A 25,346-nucleotide genomic window follows, 5' to 3' on the forward strand; every position below is an offset into this window, starting at 1 on the left:
TCACGTGGGGGGGACGGGGCGGGCCCGTCCGGGAACGCCCGTCCAGAGGGTGCCGGTTCCCACGTAACTCCCACAGCCTGCCCGGCGGCGGGGAGGCGGGCAGTGAGCGCCTTAGTGGGGACGGGGGGAGTTTGCCGGGGAAGAGGGACAGCCCCACGAGCTCCGGGTTGGCTACTGGGAGCGGCTGCTGTGGTGAGGGTCGGGCGTTAGCAGGGCTGTGGGGGAGGCAGGGATACAGGGATAGAGCCGCCGGGGCGGGGAGGGGGGTCTCCAGCGGGGAACGGCGGTGTGCAGCTGCCGTGGTCCCCAAGGCATCGCACGGCGGGTGCCCGCACTCGTCTCGGGCCGCTTAGGCTGGCCCCCTTCCCTTCTGTGTTAGCCTTTTAATGGAGGACACGATAAAAGTTACAAGGTTAAGGAAAAGTTGTTTGTCCTTAGGGTTTATGCATTATCCCCTCTGTTCCCAGCCCTCGCAGGTCGGGCTCGATGCGCTCGCTGCCGCGGACCTGTCAGAGCCTGGCCGGGCAGCGAGGCTTGGGCTTTCCGCGAGTGTGGAACGGCAAGTCGAGCTCTTCTGGTGAAGTGCCTCATCTGTTCCGCCTAAAGTAGTCACAGGGGGGAAATGTTTAGGCTTTTCAGGTGTATGTCAGCCTCTAATGAAAGCTTGAAGCCTATTGCATAAGTGCGATGTATTTATAGTTGCTACAATGCTTTTTTTTTTAAAGTTAAAAGGCTGTCATAAATCCAGACGTTTCAGATAAATATAGCAGTACCTTTAAATTAATTTATGGTCTTTTGAAAGGAACAAAGCTATATTTGTATTCCATCTATGACAGGCTGTAAGATGATGCTGAATGTTGTTAAGAGAGCTATAGCAAAGATGCCATGACTGGAAATAACCAGACACATCTGGATTTACATCCAGGTGTTTTGTCTGAATTCAACCACTCCAAGCTACATCCTTTGCCTTTACAGTGTCTTTCAAGTTCCTAAAGTAAAAGATAAAAGATGTAATGGTAATTGAAATATGAGGAGACCGTGAGTATATTTTAAACACTGACAGGAGAGATAGTCTCTTAGAGTCATTAATTAAAAAATGGAGTGAGTTAAGAAATTACACTCTTAAGTATCGAAAAGATGTTTATAGTATGAACTTGAATGGTGATGGGATGATGTAAAATGCTTTGAATTATTATAAATGGTTTTAATGGGTTATGGATTCTGGTGTGGACATGCAAGTGTGAGTTGACCCCTCAAAAAGTATCAGGGAGATAGCCAGAGAAATTGGACAGAAGTAAAACCTGAACTGTTAAAGAGAGCAATAGTTTTATTTTTGCATTTCAGATTACATTACCTATGGAAGTAGAGTAGAAAAATAAAACAGGACAAAGTTCAAGGGCTTGGGGGACTGGAATTAGGATAGTCAGGTTGTCCTCTGCAGGAAAAATTTAGAACAATAGAAATGAAAACCTGTTTCCACCATTGCTACTTCCGATGATTCCTATAAAAGTTCATATGTTAGCATTTACACTGATGATTCAAGCAGTTATGAGTATAATGAACAAAATCAGCTATTTTTCTTAATTTCTAGTGAGCAAAATACTCATGGCTTTGTCAGCCTTGAGGTTTTGGAGTGGGAGAGTTGAGGTTTTTCCCATCTTTCTCTTCAAAACTGAAACAGTGAAAGAAGGGATTTGGTGTAGGATGGATGAATAGATGGGAACCTGGCCTTTTACACAGCTCTAACCAGCCGTAGAGATGTCAGGAATCTGGGAGATTATTTAGGGAGAAATCCGACTATATATTCACCTTGTCCTTGTTCTCTAGACATTAATTTTTATCCCTGTTGGAAATGGTACTGATCCTAGTAGGACCTTGGTATTAACCAGTGCTGACATTCTTATATCTTTAAGTAACAGTTGATTCTTCAAGATTTGGTTTTGGTTTATTATTTTACCTTTGGCATATTTAACTGAAGAAAAAAGCCACCTCAGTTTTCACATCTTTCACTGTGTTACCATCAAATGTGATGGTTATGTAAGAGAGGAAAAAAAGATATGCAACTTTTTACTAGATTAGATAACACACAGCTCCACCACCACTGCATTAAAAATAGTGCACACAAAAATCTCCGCTCCCCCCCTTGCAGGGTCAGATGAGTGGTACTTTAAAGCAACAAAACCTTGCGACTGTGCAGTTCACATGGGCCATTCTAAGAAAGATGTCAGGGATTGTCCTTTCTCTTCATGCCGTAGAGCAGTATGGTGCTACTGCTTATGGAAGTCTTGGTTGTCCTCATTCAGAAAGTTACCTGCAAAGCACTGTGCCTTCAGTGAGGCAGATGTACATTCCTTTCTTACCCTTTTTAAGCTATTGATTGGATGTTTTCCCAAGCAATTCCTTGTGTGAGCAGTGTGTGCAACCCAGTTAAACATGAGATGACAATAAATTAGTGATTCAAATTGTGTTTGACTCTGCTTTAGGTAAATTATATGCAATGATTCTGATTTAAGATATTCAGAAATCAAGAGCAGTATAAACAAAATGAAGGAAACCCAAGCCAGGCTAAGGGAATAAGCAGTGGACCGAGAAATTAATACCTGCATACTGAAAATCTGGAGCAGAGCCCCATTTTTACAGTGCCTCAACATATATCCCAAGAAACAGAGCTGGTAAAGGGTCTGGAACATCAGTCTTATAATGAGCAGCTGAGGGTAGTAGAGTTCATCCCAGAGGCCAGTCTTTCCAAAAAGAAAAGAAATTTAAACAAACAAAACTTATTTAAGAGTCTCTTTTTCTTTTGGCAAAGGCAAGAATTTTAGCATTTTTATGACATTTTTTAAATGAAGTGACTTCTGCTGCACAAACCCATAACTGTCTAAATAAACCACTGAATAGTCAAGTGCTTGTTGGGATTTTCCTTCAGTATGAAATGTGAATTCTGCTTCTTAGCATGATAATATGGCAGTTGCCAGTGGATGAGGAAAAGGATGTGGATCCAGTCTGCCTAGACTTTAGTAAAGCATTTGATACCATTTCCCACCATTCTCCTGGAGAAACTGGCTGCTCATGGCTTGAACTGGTGCACTGTTTGCTGGGTTAAAAACAAGCTGGATGGCCAGGCCCAGAGAGTGGTGGTAAATGAAGTTACATCCAGCTGGCAGCCAGTCACTAGTAGTATTCTCCAGAGCTCAGTGCTGGGACAAGTTTGGTTTCATATCTCGATCAATGCTCTGGGGGTTGGGGTTGGTCTCTTCTCTCAAGAAACAAGCAATAGGACAAGTGCAAATGGCCTCAAATGGCCCAAAAGGAGGTGTGGAATTGGCTTAAAGGAAAACTTTCTTCACTGAAAGGGTAGCCAAGCATTGGAACAGGCTGCCCAGGGCAGTGGTGGAGTCACCATCTCTGGAGGGATTTAAAAGACATGTAGATGTGGCACTTAGGGACATGGTTTAGTGGTGGCCTTGGCAGTGCTGGGCAGTTGGACTTGATCTCAAGGGTCTTTTCCGACCTAAATGGTTTTATGGTTTTGTGTTCCCTCTGCTCGGGACCTCAGGTCCCCACCACTTTGACAAGAGAGACTTAACACAGAAAGAGATGTCAGGGCATGCATCTACCTGCTGCTCCCTCTTTTTGCCTCCAGAAGACTTCAGCAAGAAGGCACATTGGTTCTGCATATGCCAAATGACAGAAGTATGTCAACCATATCAGTCCTGGCACATATTCAGCAAGGCTAAGGAAAGCTTGAGGACATGCTTTGAGACCCAGACACCTCGTGCAGTACAGGCCGTGTTTCTGGGAGGCATGATCCGCAGTAGAGTGCTCCAGTGTGCTGTACAGTGGGCTCTTCTGAACCGGGGGGAAACCTCAGGGGAGTGTTGAGACAGGTGCCCCAGAATGGCCTCCCCAGTCCTCTCACTGGCATTGCAGTGGGCAAGTTGTTCATCAGAGACAGGAGCTGCAGGATCTTTCCCACTTGTGCCAAGGACAGAGTTGGCATTTGGTTTGATTGTCAGAGTTTGGAGGGCTAAATCCTACCCCAGCAGATGGAATCCAAGAGGAGAAGAGGGAAGAGGAGTTTTGTCTCTTCCCAGGGGCATGTAGCTCTCCTTTTCAAGGCAACTGGGAGTCAGATCACCTGGCCCAGAAAACTTTGCACCTCTCCAGATAAGTCAGAGACATGCATCTACAGCCCTGTTTTCATTTCAGTTATAGTTTTGGGGGGCGTCTGCCTGCTTTGTCAAGAGAGCCCTGGGAACTTACTCCTGCTGGGTGACTTTGTGCTTGGGGTGATGGTGCCCAGAACCTGCTGAGCAGGGCAGGTGGGAATGAAGGCTGGGGCTTGCCAGCAAGGTAGTGTGATTTTGGTGGGATCAGAAATTGTGTGGCCAGCAGGACCAGGGAAGTGATTGTCCCCCTGTACTCAGCACTGGTGAGGCTGCATCTCGAATACTCAGTCCAGTTCCACACAGAAGGAATTGAGGTGCTGGAGTGTGTCCAGAGAAGAGCTGCAGAACTGGGGAAGGAATGTAAGTCCTACAAGGAGCAGCTGAGGGTGCTAGAGTTGTTCAGTCTGGAGAAAAGGGGGCTCAGGGTAGAGCTTCTCTCTCTCTCTACAACTACCTGAAAGGAGGTCGTGGTTAGGTGGGAGTTGGCCTCTTCTCCCAGGCAACTAGTGACAGGACAAGGGGAAATGGCCTCAAGTTGCAATAGAGGAGATTCAGGTTGGATACCAGGAAGAATTTCTTCACTGAAAGAGTGGTTAAGCATTGGAACAGTGTCTTGGTTTGAGGCAGTTTGGGAGGGTGCAGACTTTGACAGAAGTCTCCTCCCTCTGATTCAATACCCCTGGTTTCTCCAATATAGACAGAGACCAAATAGGCCCAGATGTAAGAGCAAAAATAACTCTTTACCAAGAAGAATGTTAATAACGATATTGATAAAACTGGGTTAAACCAACCGGTGAGGAGAAACTTCCAAGCTCTGGCCACTGAACCAAATCGAGATGGCACCTGGCCTCCCCCACACGGAGAAAACACACCTGGCCACTGGACAGACACCAGATGGCTGCCCTTCCATGTGGTTTGCCTCTCTCACCCAGAAAACCTGACAGGAATGGTTGGAAAGTCAGTGCTGGCAGGAAACAGCAGATACCTGGGTTTTGATACCGGCAGACACTTGTGTGGCGCTGGAGTGAGGCTGCAGTGCTGGTACAGGCAGTGGGAGCAGAGCTGCAGACCCCCCAGGGGACTGGAAGAACCCTCAAGACACCTGTTAGATCCAGAGATGAGACTTGGTTGTCACGATTTCCATGTTTGTTGGTCGAAGTGGTGGTCGCAGTCCAGGTCTGTTGAGGCAGTGTGGTGGAAGTCCCGGGTAGTCATTAAAGTCCTGTGTGGTGAGGGAAGAAAACCAAGTGTTGAGTGAAATCCAAGTGTGGTCTTTTATTGGGATTAGGCTAGGTGGGAGCAATGCCAAGTACCTCCCTTGGCGCAGGGATTTCTGCACTGGATGATGTCATACTGGATCAGGGGACATTTCAGGAGTCTTTGACACCTTCTAAGGCAGAACACCAAAAAGCAAAAAAGGCATTTTTGGAGAAAAGAGAAAAGAAAAGGTAGATACCAGAATTTTTGTGTAACCCAGGACAAAGAGGCTACCCAGGGAAGTGGTGGAATGACCATCCCTGGAGGTATTTAAAAGATATGTGGACGTGGCACGCATGTTATGGTTTACTGGGCGTGGTGGTTTTAAGTCAGAAGTTGGACTTCATCTTGCAGGTCTTTTGCAACCTTTATGATTCTATGAATAAATACAAGGGTAAGATATTTTCTAATTGTTCCAGGGATGCATACTGCTAGTGGTAAAGGGAAAGCTTAAGTCCCTCCTTTCTACTCCACTGCATTACTCCTGGCCTTTACTCCTTATCATATCTGGAGGGCTTACTAAATTATCTAAGCTTTGAAACATGTCTTAAATGGAATTTCTTCCTTTAAACTTACAGAAATAGTTCTCTTTATGGATCTCAGAGAACTTCAAGGATGTGGGGATGTAAAATGGGGGGACATCTGAGCGCTAGGGATATCCAAGACAACTCCTGACTCATTTCTGGGCAGACATCTGCAAAAATAGGAGCCTCCTTCCCCAGCTCTATTATGGCACTCAAAGAAACCTTTGGGTACTGCAAGAATGGCAATACACCAGTTGAGCACATGTTGTGGTCTTGAGAGTCATTTGAGCTGCGCAGGAGACATAGCTGAGTGGTGTCAAAACTGCTCTTTTCTGTTTCTCCTCCCATTTGTATAGCAGATACTGGTCCCCAGCCCTTCTTCCCAGTTAGGAGAATGCTAATTTGCCTGTGGTACTGGGAAGTCTCAGCTCATCTCCAAAAACAGCTGTTTTCAGTCTTAACATACCAATGTTATGGACTGACTTTTTTTTCCTCCATCCAGGAACTACTTATTTTGAGATTTATCTTAATGAGATTTCTCTCACTTTGATGATTATGATCACAATACTTTGTTTTAAAAACACAAAGGACAAAGAGGGACCTCTGGCATTAAAGGTAAAATGTATGAAGGGTGTGAAAGTTTGGAACAGATTTTGTTCAAAGATAGAAGAAAATCTCAGCTAGGGGAGGTTTCCAAATGTGACAGAATTGACAGCCATGACCATCAGATTTTCAAAAATCTGTGACACTGACTGTAGGTCAGCAATCACAGTATTGCTTACAAGAAGGAAGAAAATGGAATTCACCAAGTACAGACCAATTAAGCTGATCTTAATACTGTGTTAGGGATGTAGAACACATTTTCAAGTGAAAAATTAATGAAAGACACGAAGCTAAATGGATTATAGGATAAAATAAAACATGAATTTACCGAACATAGACTAAGCTAACCTAACTCAGTCTGCATTTGTTCTTGTAACAGAAATTATATTCTGCAGACAGGCAGTGCTCAGGCTTTTGTCTCTTTGGACTTAAGTAAAGTATTTAATACAATGAGCCACATGGAAATTTTTTAACAAAACAGTTAAGATTCAGTTGGTAAAAAGTTGTCAAATCTGAAAGATGCTATTAAGAGGCATATGGAAATGGATCATGCGATAGGAAGAGCTTCTTGTGTCTGGAAGCACACTTCATATGCATTTTTTGAGGATCAGCCATGGTACTAATTTTAGTTGATATTTTCATTGGTGACCCTTGCACAAAAGGTAGGAAACTGATCATTTGGTTTGGCAGCAAGTAAGAAAGTGCTGTCAATAAACTGAAGAGAAAAATGTCAGACAGGAAGAAACAGACCTGCTCAATTACTGGGATAATAGAAATGAAAAAAGTGTAGTTGTGCAAGTGCCAAAGCATGTACATCTATTGAGAAAAATTTTTGCTGGATCCTGAGAGTTTATTAATGGGAAATGATAGAAGATGAGAAAGAGCTATAAAAAAGCTGATACAATACTACATTTTTTTTTTACTGTTGAGATAAGGAATTATTAATTTTGCTATACATGACTGGTGAACTGTCAGTAAGCACACAACATACGATTCTGGTCAGGTTATTTGTAAACAAACTTTAACAGAAGCAACAAAATTATAATCGGGAACACAAGATTTACTGTACAACAAGAATTGGAGAAATACTTGCTTGCTGCCCCACTGTCTTACCAAAAGGAGGATGGAGAGGGAACATGATTGCTCTCTGTAAGTGATCTATAAGGACAGATAAGAAGTGAAACATGAGAAAAAAGTTAATGACCAGAAGAAATTTAGACTAAAGATTAAGAAAATGCTTCTGAGAATCTGAAGTGAGATTATGAGATGGTTTCTGAGAAGCAGTGGGAGGATTTGCACACTGTGAAACAGTGCTTGTTAATGCCAGGACAGGGATTACCTGACACGCTAGGCTGTTGCGGCAGGGGGCTGGATTCAGTCTGAAGCACAGAAGAAATCAGTAGGAAACAAGTTAGTAAAGAGAAAAACAGTTGACAAACTGCTATCTAAACTTTTTGAATATTCAGTCCACCACTTAGTTGTTATTACACAGTGAAGGTTTCAGCAAGGTAATAAAGGAACTATTGCTAGGTCTCCCAGGCCCTGAGAAAAAGTACAAGCTCACTTTGAGAAGAAGACTTTAGGAGAAGTGTGAAGGAAGGAGAGGGAATCTCTCTCATTGAAAGACAACAGAAATAAGGCATCTACCTAACCCCGTGCCCACGTTAGAATACCTGACACACCAGCAGGATTGACAGGGAAGGCAGCTGTTGTCAGTGCAGCAAAATATCCATACTAATTTCATGTATAGTAGAGATGCATGTTAGCCACTACTTATGTGGTTGCAAAAATGGGATAGGGAGAGAAAGCAGCAAAATCCAAATTTAGCCACCTTGAGCCTTCTCTGCTGGCATTCAACAGAGGAAGTGCTTACAGCTACTGCCCTGTCCTCTGAAAGCAATACCAGCATCTCTGCAAGAGGGGTTGCTCAGAGTCCTGTGCATGGGGCTAGGGACTTCCCCAAGATTATGACTATTTAAACCACTATTTTTTTACTTTTCACTACTAAATGGCATTCTCAGTCCTTTAGCTGAATTGAGCATGTTTTACTTTAAGTGGATGCAGTGAAGCACAGAACAGACCATACTTTAACCTTTCGTGATGGCTTTAAATGGGAAAGACTGGTTGAGTTTAAGTTGAATCCTCTCATGGGACATCAGCTTATTACTACTCATAAAATTTTTGCTAAATGCCATTTTATTGGGGTTTTTTTTAAAAAAATCCATACACAAGAAAACAGCAAAACACCAAAATAAACAGTCCCATGAAAATAGCTATGTGAAATGCTTCTCTGACACATTTAATATCACTGTAATAATATTTTTTGTAATTGTTTCAGAATGAAAATGAACATAACAACTTGCAAATGGTTTATGGGTATTCATGCCTTCTATGTGTTAACTGCTAGAGAATGGCCTCGGATTTCTTCACAATATAAATTTTTACTTATTTAGCATGAAGTTGGTGACTCTGAGGTAGCACATGTGAAATGAATTTGCAGTTTCTATTACAGCTAGTTGAAATTTTCCAGCACAACACTTTTTCAAATTAAAAAAAAAAAAAGTTAGCCCTACCCATTGATCAGGAAGGCAATACTTTGTAGGACAGTATTTGTTCAGATAATGTGACAAAACATGAATAGGTTTTTATGAGAAGTGTTTTGCAAATAGCCAGGAAGATAGCATGGGTGATTTCTGTGTGTTCCAGAATAGCTCCACCATGGGAGTAGTCCCCACACGACTCTCATTTGGTAAAACCCCTTTTGTGGAACAAGAAACTGAGTTTGAGAAATCCATCTCTTGTCAAAGGTCACCTCCTGGCTCCATAGCAATAGCCTAGCTTCCTGCCATTTTTCTGTAGCTGGAGTTGCAAAACTTCCAAATTCCTATTAAATCAGCAGCCAAAACCAGCTCTGGCTTCCAACCCTCCTTACATAAATCATGATATGCAAAATTAACAATTATATATATGCATTATTAGAGAAAATCAAGTTTTTCTTGAAAGCCTACAGTAATCTCCAACTTTTAAAAACAGATCTAGTTAGAAAAACCTTTTCTGTTTTTCATCTGTGAATATCTATGAATAAAAATATTTTACCTCAGCTTTATCATATTTATATTGTCCTAAAATAGCTAAAAATCATTAAAATTCATGTTTGATGTTTGAGTCACTTCAGCCTTGCCTAAGAAATAATGCTCAGAACCAACTTGGTTTTGTTTTGTTTCAGTTTGTTCTCTGTTGCTTAGTAGACTTTTAGGGCTTTAGTGAGATAGTTCCAGCTGACAGATTTTTAAATGGAAAAATGCCCAACATCACTGCAGTAAAACAAACACTAATCCTTGTTTGTGCAACACAGTGTTGGGCAGAAGTTGGCTTTGAGTAATTTTTTTTAGGTATGAAAGGCCACAAAGCTGCATTTGTAGCTTGGTCTCAAAAGTTAGTTCAAGTGAGCTGAACAAAGATAGACTGCTACCACTGTATCATTTCTGTACAACGCTGCAGTGTGGATTTTCCAAGGGATCCTAATTCCCTTTGGGAAAATTGGAGTGATGGTTTCTCAGTACTTTTGGAGAAAGGCCCATAGTAAGTTATTTAATTCCACTTAGTAATTATGTATGCATTAGTGAGTATAAGAAAAAATGACCATACATGGGATAAATAATTAACTACATGATAAAAAAATAAAGATCTTATTAAAATAAAAAGGGAGGCAAAACATAATAGGATCTAAAGTACTTAAGGAGGTAAAGACAGAGAGAGAGTTTATTGGCTTGATCCTATAAAGGACTTAAATACCTAAAGTAGGATTTAGGAAGAATTCAGGTGCCTAAGTTAAAAAATGTGATGACAGCTCACACAGCTGCTGCCTAACACAGAAGTGCCTTGAATCACAAGGCTCTCACTTAGTTCTAATTGTATCTTCAGAGTGTCTTGGATTTTACTTGTGTGCACATTCAGTGTGCAGCAGCTAGAGCAGTTTAGCACCTATTTCCCATTCAGCCTCAGTCCTCAGCTGAAATGTCCAAGGACACTCTTTTGTCAGTGTTCTCAGGCCACAACAGGCACTCTCATATTCAGAGATTCTCAGTTTGCTGTAGCTGCTTGCTTTTAACATGAAGGATGGAGAGACTGAATAACCTTTTATTTAACAACCTATCTGTTAGATTACTGATATGAGAGTTAGAAGATTCAGTTTGTTTCTGTCTAACCGTGTTCAAACTTGTCACCTTCCTCTAAGTAGTGTATCTTAAAGAGTGACTGCAGGAGTTTAAATAGTCTTGGGAGTGTGAATTAGAGATGAGGATCTGTCACTCCTTGCTAAATGCCCAGTTCCTTGGGCTAATTCTCACACATCATTTCTGTTCCTACAAAGGACAGAATTCTTTGCTTCACAGTGGCGCAGCTTTAGCAGAATCGTGTTTTTTTCCAATAGCCCTGTCTCTTGCTGGGTAGACTCACTTTTCTGCCATATGTTGATTTGAATCTTTTTTGTTTAATGGGGATACACAGCAACAATAGTTTGCTGTATGGGAGGCGTTTGTTTTCTCACTTCCTTCTGTTATCCTGGCTGTGATTTAACAGAATACCACAAGCTCTGATGCTTTCTTCTTCTTCTTTTTTTTTTTTTTTTTAACAGAATGGTAATTGGATTCTACAGTTAAGAGGACTCTAGACTGTGAATTTTAAGCACATGGTGTTGTCTGTGTTATGATCTGAATTAAGTTCCTATGGTGTGGCAATAATGCTGCTGCCTTCCTGGGGTTTGGTAAGTCTGTCAATTATACTTTGAAATTGTGGAAATACACTGACTATCCTGGAAACACCAATGTGTGAAGTCACTCATTTCCCTTTATTCATGTTCACTGTATTTTTCTTTTTCCCATATGTGATGATATGTGGTTGTGCATTCCAAAATATAGCTGAATGTTTCTACATGTGCAGGGCATCAAACTTAAAAATGTGATAAGAAGGTTTTGTTTTAATTTTTTCCAGTTTAAAAAAGTAATTTAGCTGCAGATATAAGTCATATTTGCCTGTCTTTTTTAAGAAGTGAAACTTTGGACTGATTGGACTCTTTCCTTCAGCCAGTGTTGCCTGGTGAGAGAGTTGCATGTAATATCCAGATTTATAAAATAGCTAAATATTCAGTGGAATATGTGCTCCTATTAATATTAATTGAAGTTATTCAAATAGCATTGCATTTATGGTGTGAAGTACTAAATTTAAAGAGATAAAGTGCAGGAGCTATTGGTGCAGGACTGTAACTGAATAATGAACAAAAACCAGAATAATAAAGGTCTTCAATTAAAGAAGATTTTTTTTAATAAAAATTGCTCACTAAGAAAGTGTGCAAAAAGCAAAAAGTCAGCTTATCAGGATGTTTTCCTTCAGCTGAAAGCTGCTGGCTAACAGTTATGTTACATATACTACCTTTTTTTTCTGTGTGTTAATGTAGTAACATTAAAGAAAAAGTACAAACTGATTGTTTTAAAAATAATGTATAGCAAAAGAAAAGGTAATAATTGAGGTATGTGTTCTGTGTTCTAATTTGATATTTAAAGAACAATTTATGTTGGTATCTGTTTATATATTCTCTAATATTTTCTAATATATTCCCTGAGAGAATATATATGCTCTCTAATATATCCCTTCCTATCAAACTGGATGTTTGCATCTATTTATGATCATCCTCTGAGATAAATTATATTGAGATATATTTGGTTTTGAATATAGTTTGCCAAATAGAAGCAGTCTCTTTTAATTTATAATAATTATTCTTCTTTTTTCTTAAAGAGAAAGTAAAAAAAGAGAAGAATTGAAGTCATTACATCATATTTGCATTAAAAGTATGCCTGTGTTGTAAAACCAAATCTTAAACCAAGGGAGAAGGAATGAAAAAAGCTTATTATGCTAATATCTAGCCTCTTGAAAAAAACCTCTCGTTTCTGGGTGGTCAATAATAAATGTAGAATTAAATTCAGAGTTTCAGTAAATTAAATACATTTTAAGGAATGCATATAGAAATCAGAAAATACTTGGCAGCCTACTTACAGTGGTAAGTGAAAGGGAAAGCCCCTTATTTGTTACTACTGGACTGGACTTCAGGCTGGAATAGGGTGTCCTACTATGGACCATGATTGTCAAGTATCTTTGCCTACAACCAGATAGTGTACATCAGTGTTGTTAGTACTAGATAGATCACTGAGTTTCTAGATAATGATAAAATTGTTATCAGTCTTTTAAAATTCAAAAGGAGTTGTTAAAGTTACAAAACTCGGGTTTACTTAATTTTCTTAGACTAGGTCTTTGGGATCAGAGGAGCAACTACTCCTTGTCGTAGATATTTCTTATCCGTAGAGTTCCATAGAGTTTGCATGTATATCCACTTTTTCCTTATCTAATGGGTGTTTTCTTATCTAATGGGTGTCCTTTCTTCAGAGGTTTTAGAGCACTTGGCAAATATTTCATGTCAATGAGAATAGACAATACATTATTTTTTTTCCCCAAAACTATGAATAGTACTCTTTACTAAATGTAGTGTTATGTGCACAACATCTGAGCTGGACAAAAAGTGATTACTTTAAATTTAGTCAAGGTGGCAGAAGACATCTTGTTAAATCACCTAATTGGCAATAACTTATTCTGAATATTCAGTATCCCCTTTCTACTGTGGCTTGTACCTATTTACTGTTACTTATGTCCTGTTTGCTGCTTGGGCATTAGTAGCATCACCCAGCAGCACACTGTGCACTATAGGCTAGGATATCACAACCACATCTCTTCAACCTTTTCTACAGGCGTGCTGCAGGAAATATACACCTTTATTTCACTTTTGCCAAAGACATCAGTTGACAGGGTTGAACTGGGAGACCACTAGTTTTTTTCAGTGGAACACAAGATCTTACAGGAGAGAAATGAACACTCAAATTCTTCCTTTCAGCATGATTGTATAAAGAACATTGTGTTTCAGTCTTTCTCCCATCTATCTTTCTCCTTCACCATATTTATACAAGAAGATAATTGAGTACCTGGTCTTTGGCTGTTGTCCACAAATATTCTATGCAGGGACAAAGGAACACTTAATTTCTTTTTCGTTCCTGAAAAAGCAATACAAGTTGGAGGTTTTTTCCTCCAACATATATTGGACGTAATTTGTCCATGCAGTGGTACTAAGTTTCAGTCGTATTGAGTCTTGGCTGATCACACTTTCTCACAGATGGCTCTGTGGTAAGTAGCCCATCCCGTGTCTCTTACATGTTCTGTCCTTGTCATACTATATATAAGCGTTACATTTTAGGGATCTTTTTTAATGATTTGTGTCCCTTAACTCCTGATTTTCCAGGAAGGGTTTCACAAGAGCTGAAAGACTGTGATAAGCCCATGCATATGAGAGTATTTTTAAACTCACATATTTTATTATGTTCATATTTCTACCTCTAATAAAAAAATATCATGATATTTTAAGTGAACAGCTTATCCTGCTGTTTTTCAGGGATTTGCTGACATGCTGGATCTGTTTCACATTTGCATTTTGCTATGCTGGTATTGGTAGACCACCTGAGAGCCCTACCTTACACTCAGTTCATACTTACCCTTCACTGAAGAGCTGAAAACCCGACCAGCTGTTACCATCATTTTTCTTTGTGACACACCGCAGAGCCTTCATCTTACAAAGTGCTTGGTTTGTGTCCTGGGGCTCTCAGCCGTGGAGATTTGATGTATTGCTCACTCTGTCAAGTTTCATGGCTCCTGTAATATTTCATCCTTCTGCTGCTACTGCTTTAACACCTTAATTCCTGGACGTAGATCTAAGCCAAAAGTTAACTATGTAGACTAGACGTAAATATTTATTATTAATTGTAGAAATAGAAGGTGCAACATGTTTTTCTTTATTCTTTTTAAACTTTTGTGTTTTTAAGAATTGGAATGGGCTACTCAGGGAGGTGGAGTCACCATCCCTGGGAGTGTTCAAGAAACAACTGTATGTGGCACTTTGTGCTATGGTCTAGTTGACAAGGTGGTTATTAGTCAGAGGTTGGACTCTATGATCTCGGAGGTCTATCCTAACCTAAATGATACTGTTATTTATTAAAAAAACCCCAAACCCCTCAGAGGTTCTTTTTCTTGGTACCTGGATGACCTTAGTAAAAATGATTAGTGTAAAACTCTGGTGGTTACAGGACTAGTGCCTGTGGGTAACAGTCTCTCAGAATTTTTGAGTTCTGCAACATCATTAACAAAATAGTTGATTCCAACCTTAAAAGCAGGTTATAATGATTGTAGGGCTGAGTCATATCTTAGACATAGTAGCTAAGTAAACTGTTTGGTTAAATAAACAATAATACATCAGAATGAAAGGTTTCTGAATAAGCTATGTGCTGATAGATTATAGCATAGCAGAGTCTGCCTGTTAAGAATGAGGAACAAAGAAGGCGTCAGCCTATAGTCTCATTTATCCAGGTGTCTTTCTCATTGAAAAAGACTTACATTGTAAGAGAAATATCAGGTATTTGTAGAGGGGAGTTTTAGGTAGAATAAGTAATTATTAGGAAGGAGGAAGCAAAAGGGAAGGTAGGTAATGTACATTTCCAAAGTCATCCTGCATATCTCTGATTGTAGTTACACTAGTGGGACTGAGCTGTCTCTCTTCTCACTGAAATCACCTCTTTACAGATGGTGTAAAGATGGAAAGTCATGGATGTGGCTGCTTTCTACTCTCTGCTGTCACCTAAAGCAAAATATAGGTTGTGTTCAGATTGTACTATAGTTTAGATTTCCCTGTGTCCACAACTGTTTTGGAAGTGCAATGTTAACTGGAAGGAACCTCCGATCCTTCCTTTCCTGCCCTAAACAGAAGCATGTGAATGATAATATGCACCAGTAAATCTGAAACAAGTCTTCAGTCTTGCTACTGCTTCATTTTGCAATGATGGCCTCCTTTCTGTAGATCTCAATAGAAAGCATAATGCTTTTATCAATTCCTACTGCAAATAACAGCTTCTCCCCAGAATGACTATATTAAGAAATCTTGCTTTAAAATTATAATTTTAATGTGATTTATATAAGAAATAACAATGCCTATAGAATGATTGATTTTTGCTTTTAAGTAAGGACTTGTACGATGTCATTGTCTTAGATATTTGAGTCACTTGATTTTTTTTTTTAATTTTGGTTTTTGGAATTCTGGGTTTTACCTTAGATTCCACTATTGTTTCCACTGCTTACCTCATTCCTACAATTCTCATATGATTATCCTATTGAAATAAAATATATGCATGAAAATGTGTATTATACCTCAGAACAATGTATTTATAACCTTTTTAAAAACATTTGCATTAGCTTCTCTAAGGCTTAGTGTTTTGTGAAACAAAATCAAGAAGAGTTTTAAATGAAGAGAGTAATAACTGCCTTAAATTAAAAAAAAATTACTACTTTTACCCCTGTTTGTACTTCTGTCTGTAAAAGTGGTACAGTGTGCTTTTCTGCCTTCCAAAAATGTCAGTGGATTATCTTCCCTGTGATTGGTGAGAAGTGTGCTGTGCAGGTCCTATTTTCAAAGGCTTGCCCCTTTTTAGTTATTTGAGCTATTATAGGCTCTTCTTACAAGTTAGCAGCTTGATTCATTGCTTCATAATTTGTATTGTCTGACAGAAGGGAAACAGAAACTGCTTGCACTTTTAGATAAGGGGAAGGACATGCAGGTGGTGGAATCACTGGTACCAAGTAGGAGCTGTTGGTTGCAGTGTGCTGGTTGAGTTTATCCTGCAACCAAGGGGAAGGTGCTGCACAATGGAAGTCTGAAGACCAAACTGGGTGTGCAGCACGGGGCTGGTGGACCTACTCTGCTTAACTCTGCTGTGTGGGTCACCAGCTTCTTGGTGTGCAGTGGGTCTTCTGGTCAGGGTCACTACTGCATATTAGAGGCTATAGAAGAGAAATTTTTGAACTGTTTATAGAGTGTGTGAACTTCCTCCAAAGCAATCAGTGTTAGTTAGATTATGATTATCTGTGCTTGTCTGTAGTCCTGCTTTAATCCATATTGCAAACTACTAGCACTGCCCTATCAAAATGTACATACTTCTTTGAGAAGACGCTGCTATTTCTCCTGCAGTGGAGAGACAGTCTTGTAGTTCCACTCCTTGGCTCTTGGAGTTAGGATCAGGCCCTACAAAAAAAGTCTGTGAAGATGCTCAAGACGAATTAAAAATTAATTGTGAAGCAAATTCATGATGCTTATTAAAAATTCCATTGTTTTCATGGAAGGTGTTAGGTAGTGCTGAACGAGATGAGGAAGTTCTTTTTCTAAGGCAGCATCCAATTTCTGTTTTTCTTTTATTCCAGGTAGAGAAAAGTTATTTTTTTTAAATTTTTGACCACTCAGTCAAGATACAGACAGACACGCAAACACACATCCCTAAAATTGGAATTATTCATATTTATTTAGAAACAGCTGATGTAATATGCTTTATTTAGTGTTTACTAAACTAGTTGGGAATAATGTTTCGTATGAGATGGAGAAAACAAAATATCATAGTTTGAAATTATGTTTAGTTTTCCCACTAGAAAATTGGCAGTTAACAACTGCATTTTTTGTGAAAAAAATCTTTCAAGCAAGAAACTGAAGTCAGCTCTATTTGCACAAAACTAATGGTCTTATGTTGCAAACAATTTTCTAATCACTCCTTGTCATACATAGTGCATCGCAGAAGCAACATGTTTGAATGCAGAAGAACTACACTAATAGGAAAGTGAAGTTACAGACAAAAATAGAGATTGTTGCCAACTTTTCAAATAGTTATTTAGTATGGTAAATTTGGCCATGAAGCTTAAAAAACTGCATATGGTATCAAGGCGATTCAGTTTTCAGCAGAACAGTGTAGTTATTGAACACAGCAAAAAGAATAAACATTTTTTTAGTAACAGGAAGCAACAGAATAATTTTTTTACTGTTTTCACCCTATAACTGTTTCAATTAGGCAGGAATTTTACTAAATAACTGCAAGTTTAATTTCTTTTGTTTGTCATCAGAGTTTGAATTTTGCAAGTACCATGGGACGGTTTCCATATTTGATCTGCATAATCCCCATGGAAGGCAGCTGAGTTCTGGGTCACCAAAGCTTCCACCGTATTAGAGACTGTGGGTATTAGACAAGAATATGGACTCTCTTATGCTCACACAGAGAAGTATTCCTGCAGTTGTAACTTGCTTTTAAGCGACTGACTTTTGTCCTTACGTACTCCATATGTTGAGGAATATACTCAGTGCCGGTAGCTCGGTGAGCAGCTGCAGTGGGAGCTGCAGGTTGAGCTCTGGGTGGGGGGAGCCCGAGGTAAAAGGCCCTGAACTGCTGACCCTTTGCATAACAAAGAGCAGGAGGACCTGTGGCCTAGCCAGGTGACCAGACTCTTGGAGGCACAGCAAGAGCTGCAGGCACAGCTGGAAGACCCCAGACTATATCACAGTTAGATTGGAAGGGTATAAAAGCCCAGGGTTTCTTTTGTTTGGACCCCTCCTTGGAGGCACCAGCTCGAGTTGTTATTCTGTTGTTGCACCATGATTAAAATATTTTAGGGATCCCCAGAGGCCTGAGATTCTGCTATGGGAAAACCTGGAGTCGAGCTGGTAAGGAAACTTGGTTTGACTGTGAATGTGGGGTGTGTAGCTGTGAAGACACCTCGATCCCAGCTCTGCTGTTGCACGTGTGACTGCCAGAGTGGCTTCTGGATGGTCAGACAGGAAAGCTTCCTTAACACATCCTTTGGTGGCTTCTAGTTGTGTCAGAGCAGAATGGGACAAAGTGGCAATTAAGTCCCTATGCACTATTCTGTGCCTTTTGCTCTCGTCTTACCTCAGCTGTTGTATCTGCACAAGTGCTAGGACACTGAAAGGCCTGGTGTAGCCATAAACTACCAGCTGTTTTTTCACTAGAGAAATTTCCACGGAAGTCTGCGTTTGGACACAGGCAAAGGAAGCACATGCCAGTGACTGCTGGGAGCAGTCGCTTTGTTCCATCTGTGCAAGAGCTGCAGCACCGTGTACAGCCTGTAGTACCTTCCTCTTGCTGCTTTGCTGATGTTAAGGGAGGAAAGTGTTGGAAAGCACAGAATAGTAGTTGCTTGAAAGTTTTCAGTAGCTCTTCCCAGCCACTGATTTCATGCTCTCCTCCTTTTCCTCCTACTTGATGGATCATGCTGCTACAAAAGTAAAACTTTTCTAAGAATTTTCTCTGACTTTCTAGGCACAGTTTATTTCATCACCCACCCTCCACCCCTTTTGTATGACAAGCCCTTTCTGGTTTCTGGAATCTCAGATAGTGTAGAAGTGTTATGAGATAGATGTTTTTTTAGGGAAAAACTGCTTGCAGGAGTAATAGTAGGAAGTGCTTATGTAGGAGTATGGTGGGAATTTAAATTTGCCTTGACAAACTAGTTATTGACAGTGAATTATGTTTTGAGTGATCTTTTGTACAGCTGAAGTGGAGTTATGCTGGTGGTTTTGCACCAGTGGAGATTCCCAAATATTCTGCCAATATACGTACAAGTACAAGGTGATACCACTGAAAAGAAGTTACAGAACAAGAGGCAATGAACACAAACTGAAATAAAAAATAAGGAAAATATTTTTTACTTTGAGGGTGGTCAAACTCTGGAACAGGTTGTCCAGACGGCTTGTTGAGCCTTCATCCTTGGAAATATTAAAAACCTGAGCCAATATGGCCTGAACAACCTGCTGTAGGTAACTCTCCTCGATCAGAGAGTGGACCAAAGACCTCCAGCAGTCCCTTCCAGTCTAAACCAATCTGTTATTCCATTGTTGTAAGAAAAGCATGCCATAATCCTTTTTGAAGTAGTAATTCCCTGGAGTATTGTTCCAACTTCCTGCAATTCATGGTTTATACACTTCTTGATACATTTTTTTGTCACTTTAAGACATTTAATTATTAAAAAGGATGTAAGTGTAAATTACAAATGTGAAAAACAGACACCAGAATGATTTTTAATTAACAGCTCCAATTGTATAGTCACATAGTTGCAAAGTCTGAAGTTGAAATTTCCATTGACTTCATGGGGCTAAGGATTTTATCTAACATAAAAATCAAATTAAAGCAAAGTGAGTAGGTTAGTTATATATTTAAACATTCTATAAACCCAAAATCTCTGATAATAAAAGTTCAAGTTACTTCTGCCTCCAAACATCAAACAGCTGTCTCTGGTCTGCTCTTTGCATAGTGTCCTAATTGCAGTGCACCAGCCATGTGCATTACTTCCTGGCATGAATGGTCGGGCTGCTTGGCAGAAGGGAAGAGCTGAGAAGCTTCATTATTCCGTAGAAAGGCTTTTAAGTGTGTAAAAGCAGCCTGGGAGTGCACAGTTGAGGAATGGCCCTTGTATATGACAAGCCACACTTCCTACTTTGCTGTATAAAGAAATCTCTTGATTTCTGATGTTTGAGAATGGAAAATATTATTCTCCTGTTTGATAAATTAAACTGTTTGTCTGCAAAGCAAGCATATAAGTAATAGAATAAACATATTTTCTCACTAAAGGGATAGTTTCAGGAAAAGAGGATTAAAATTCTTGGAAAATCAGCGAGGCAGCTACAAGTGTCAGGTGATTATATGGTCTTACATAAGTGCAGTGTTTGGTATCTAGCCAAGTATTTCTAAAACTTATAGGGCAACTTCTGTTCACATTTAGGCAAGCATAAAGCTGAAAGCATTTCAAAAACTCAGAAGTGTTTGCTCCTACGTTAGAGCTTTTTTTTGAAAAGAAAAAAAAGAGTCTGTATTAAGTTTTTTTACTACAGCAGTTCCGAAAGGGGATGATGTGGTTATAACAGGGTCTTTTGCAAGAATTTAATTTTATTCCTACCTTTCTTGTAGATCTCCTGTGCTGTATGGGACAAGCCATTTTGTGGCTTGATTTCTGGCTTAACCACTGCAAATATGTTTTTGTATGTCTGATACTGAAACAATATAGTTTGTGTGGTGGTGGGCGTGGTAATGTACCTAACAAATAGGTACATTACCTATTTGTTATATGGCAGTGTATTAAAACAATTTTTTTCTTGTTTTGGTTTCATGAAAAAAAAAACCCTAGTTGGAACTAACTGGGAGAAAGTCTTTTTAAGTGTGGGTTTTTTAAAAAAAATTTACTCCTATTTAGTCTAGTACTGCAGGTGGTGATAAACCGCTTCTGAAGTGAACCTATCTTAAATAAGTAATTTGTTTGTATTGTTTGGCAGATGTTTTTAGACTGTAATAATCTTTCACAGTTTTGGTTTTTTTCCAAGATAGTATTCAGAATGCAAATTGTGCTCCATAATGTTATTTTTCTTGTACATCCACTCTTTTTTTATATCATGCTTAGTTTTTGAGTAGTTTATATCCTATCCCTTTTTCACTTCAGGTTTGATTTAGCTTTAAACTTGTTGAGAGACATAATACCATTGAATAATTCTTTTTGACTCTTGCAGATCTTCAGGTAGTTAGAATTAGAAAAGGAAGATCTTGCATTGGTAGAATATTGCTTGTAGTGCTGAAGATGATGGGCTAAATCTGGTGAGTACTAATTAGGTAGAATTTGTCAGTCTGTCAATCAGTCAGTCTTCCAGATTTTCCTGATCTCATACTGAACATACACCAAGCAAGAGAACAGATACAGTAAATTCAAGAAATGTCTTCAGAATGATCCTTCTTTCAAAAGAGATTTATGAGATTTATGAACTGATGTTCGAACAGAAGCATAAAATGTTTCCAGATGACAATAGGATTAAAGATGTCACAGACATCTCAGGAAAGGCAGTCAGAATAGACAAGAATGCATTTGGAAATGTGTTCACTTTTACTGAAAGTGTGAATTTGGACATAAGAGAAGTCCTGGAATGCCTGCCAGGCTGTGTTCTCTATGCCCACAGGGCTTTTAGCACTGTAGTTGCCCACCAGGCAGCATCAGATGAATCATCATGAAAAGCAAACAAGACAACTTTACTTGAGAGAGAGAATATAGAATATGAACAATCCAACTGCCATCTGTATGTTTTTCTGATGAATGGCATTATCATCTCTTTTTGTGCCAAATGAGTAAACTGTTTTCACCACACAAATACTGTCTATTCCACACATATGACATGCTAACTACCAAGCACGAATTTCAGGGTGATGTTTGCAATGTGAGTTCACTCTGCTTGTTGGAATCCTATCCAACAAGTTCTGGTTAGAAAACTAATGCCAAAAGAAGTGTAGGTCTGCGATGAATGTTAGGTCATCAAAACTCCACAGCTTTCCAGGAACTTGTAAAAGGCAACTGCATCCATCATTCTCACATTATTAATTAAGTACGTATTAGCAACCAGTTGACTCAGTTACAGAGAGATGTACAAGCTGAAAATGTATAACAAAGAAAAAAAAAAGGCAAATAGGAGGCTGTTGTGCAAGAGCGTGTCAGTGAAGAATTGGAAAAGAATAAAAAGAAGAATTAAGATGCTGAGGTATTCTCGAGTGTCTTGCAGGACCCTTACAGTACCTCTAACCTGGTTTTAGTAAGAAAAATTACATTGTTGGTTTACAGTCTATTTAAGTAATACAAATATGTATTTGATACTTGTCGAAAGAACTCTTTTTAATCAATACCTAATCTTTATAAAACAAACATTTTTTCATAATAAAGTTATCATAGCTAAACTATACTTCAAATAAGGTTTTCATATTAGCAAAGCCTAGAGATCTGTATTCTCAAAAAGTATTCTTAAGCAACTCTTAAGATTTTAAGTTTTGGCTCATTGAGTAGTGATCCTTTGTGCAGTCTGTCTTACATATAATAAAACCTACTCACAGATTTCCCAATGCCTCTGTGCAAATCCACAATTTCTGGCAGCTCATGTTTATTCAATGATAATGTGCTTTCGGTGGAATAATATCAGTAATGGACCAATGGCTGTCTGAGCAAAGCTCTGTGGAAAGAGAAAAGTCATAGAAAAACTTCAACTTTTCATATTGATTAGAGGAAACTAATTTACAGCAACAGAATATAAATACAATCAGAGTTCACATTATAAGATGAATATATAAGGGGAACAGTGTGACATGTTTGACAGGTGTCCTTCCTGGTCATGGTGCTATTTGGTGTTTCTCACACAGCTCTATTTAGTACTAAATGATTTTATTGAATGGTGTTAGCACTGCTAAGTACAACATTGAAAAATACTGCCATTACAGAGCAATAAAGTAAGATTTACCATGGAGCATACCTCCATTACACAGTGCCGAAGGACTTTCTGGGGTTGTGTTTGTATGACTTCAGTCTTTGAAGGCCTAGCTGGGCTTTGATTATACTTGTAACAGTACATCTTGGAAGCCATTTTTCCTTTAAGATGTGTCTTTATCTTGCATTCTGTATGTACCTTTCATCTCAAGATATATTTATTAAATAATTTATTATGCACTTGAGGTTTTTTGCCCCCAGCCGCCCCCCCCTTTGGGGTGGAACAGACTGCTGTATGTCAGCAACATGACTTGTTAGGACATGAATTAATGCATAATGCCTAGTTGATACTGCAGTGCAAAGATCTGAGAGACAAAAAATGCACCTTTACATGAGATTCACATCTTGACATTGGAATGGGTATCTCTTCCAATAACTTCTTAAAATTTACTGAAGCTGTTAGGACAAGAATCTTAGTCTCATCTGAAAAATGTTAGTTTCTGAAATAGTGTTTTATTAGAAATTTCATGCTTTGACCCTGATAGAGGATCAGAGATTACCTAAGGAATTACATATGTCACTTCCTGCTGTACCTTACATTTCCATGTCAGCTCCTGTAGTTGGTATGTGATCAACTGTTTAACTCTGGGAAAAATAAATAAAACAAGAAGATTAAAAGATATAAATTTAAAATGTAGAAAAAGTTTTAGTAACTTGAAATTAAATAAAATTTGGAATAGTTCATATTTATTATTTATAATAAATAATACTAACACAAAGAATTTTTTAGTATCTCAGACTCATAATGCAGTGATTTGTGTCTTGAAGGGGAGAGACATTTTTTAAGCATTTCCTGATACTATTTGCCAAACTCTGTTAAATGATTTACCGAGTGGTTTCAGGGCTCAGTTACTGTACAATTCTTCAGTGTTAATAAATCACTCTTTCATCTGGAATGGAATTACCAAAAAAATTATTTCTCTTGATATTTTCTTGGAAACAGTAATCAATTTTGTGTCTCATGACATTTGAATTCCATGATGGTTATTTGTGTTTAATTTTTTTTAACATCTGTAATAATTTCCACATAATTTCTTTCTTTGTCTTTCACAAGAACCTCTAATATTACCAGTAGTAGTTCTGTTTCTCTGTGTTGTTCTTTGCCATATTAATTACCTCATTGGCTCTCCCTTGCCATAGAGGAATCTCATTTTTCTTCGAAATTGCGCAGTTTTAAAAAATAGGTAAAATAAACTTGGATCCATTTGTTCAAACCTTTATTTGCCCTTTCAAACCAGAAGAAATAATGGTGTGCCCTAAACTTGGTTGTTTTCTTTTTTTTCCAGCTACGTCAGGTGGTCTTGTAGAAGATAACACTTGTCCCACAAAACTTGCCTGACTTTCCTGTTGAGTGATCTGCATTCACCAAAGCTATGGTATGTCTGAAGGAGGAACGTGTCTAAAAAACTGGTGATTCTGTAACAGTTGATTCTGATTCTTCATTAAACCTGGGAGATGAGCTGGAACTCACATCTAGTAACTTTGCTGTAAAGTCATGGAAGACAAGATGGGTCTTTGGGCCTTGCAGTCCCTCTCCCTGCCTGTGCTTTACTGTGAGTAATTCAGCTTTTGAACATTAAATGCCCCAGGATGAGAGTTGCAATTGTATTCCTTGACAAACTGTCCCTTAGCAGAAGTCCAAACATGTGAGAAACTTTTTCCTGTTCTTCAGACTGAGAATTATCTACCTTATTTTTATTGAATTCTTCTATTTTTTCCTGCCTACAATTCTAAACATTATATCTGCAAACATGTATGACCCTGCTAGTTGTTGCTTAGCCAGTTGCCTTCTGACAGCATATTTGGTGTCCAAAAAAGTCAAAGGAAAAAGCATATTTTCTTAGTTATTCTGGTTTTGCAAGTATTTTCTGAATAACTTTTGGTGAAAATTTTCTTGAAACAGAACCTTTTTGTAAGGTATAAGATGCAGTAATAAGAATTCATATTTTTCATTTGTTGTAACTTCTCCAAAATGTCTACTGTGTTGTTGACTCAGAATAGCTTTCAGAGTAGGAGAACTGGATCTCAGCCGTGAAGCTTGCATAAGAAAATAAAATAAAAAATAGTCATTTTGGTTTTTTTCAGTTCTCTGACTCTGTAGATTCTCCTCCTGCTAACCTTTGCAATCTTTGATTTAAAAGTGCTATACAGAAGAAAGTCCACTTGTTAACAAAGCTTAGTTTGCTTGTGGTGGAAATTAAAAACATGTCTGACTGCTTTTCAAACCAGAATAGTGAATTATGTTACAGTACGGAGAAGGTTGATATATAAAGGAAAGGAAAGCCAAAGAAATACATGAGAAATCTTGAAATGAGAAATCTTGAAACTCAGATTTATTAAGTTACGATACATGGTAGCTTTGTTAATTCATCAGAAAAGAATGTTATTTTTTTTTAACTTAATGAGCACATGAGTCTGTTTATCACATGGCTCTATAAATAAGTGTCTTTGCAGATGTTTTCTCTTTGTTGAAAATACTTTTTCTCTCCTCAGGGCATGCTACACTATTAAATTAAACTATGAATTTCCT

General features: G+C 38.8%; 1 protein-coding gene across 4 annotated transcripts in view; it reads left to right on the forward strand.

Annotated features, from left to right (window-relative positions):
- Positions 1–8: 8 nt before the first annotated feature.
- The window catches only part of TRMT9B (tRNA methyltransferase 9B (putative)), a 120,431-nt gene continuing 95,093 nt past the window's right edge, over positions 9–25,346 (forward strand). For 3 of the 4 annotated variants that reach the window (XM_051790341.1, XM_051790338.1, XM_051790337.1), the window contains exons 1-4: positions 9–192; positions 11,190–11,318; positions 21,030–21,114; positions 24,103–24,192. The gene's annotated coding sequence lies outside the window, so the exon portion shown is untranslated. Of the gene's footprint in view, positions 193–11,189; positions 11,319–21,029; positions 21,115–24,102; positions 24,370–25,346 lie in introns of all 4 variants that reach the window. The other variant, XM_051790339.1, reaches the window with a different exon arrangement.

The sequence above is a fragment of the Manacus candei genome, unplaced genomic scaffold (assembly GCF_025592945.1).
Source record: "Manacus candei isolate 608988 ecotype Guabito, Panama unplaced genomic scaffold, ASM2559294v1 h1tg000028l, whole genome shotgun sequence".
NCBI classification, from domain to species: Eukaryota; Metazoa; Chordata; class Aves; order Passeriformes; family Pipridae; genus Manacus; species Manacus candei.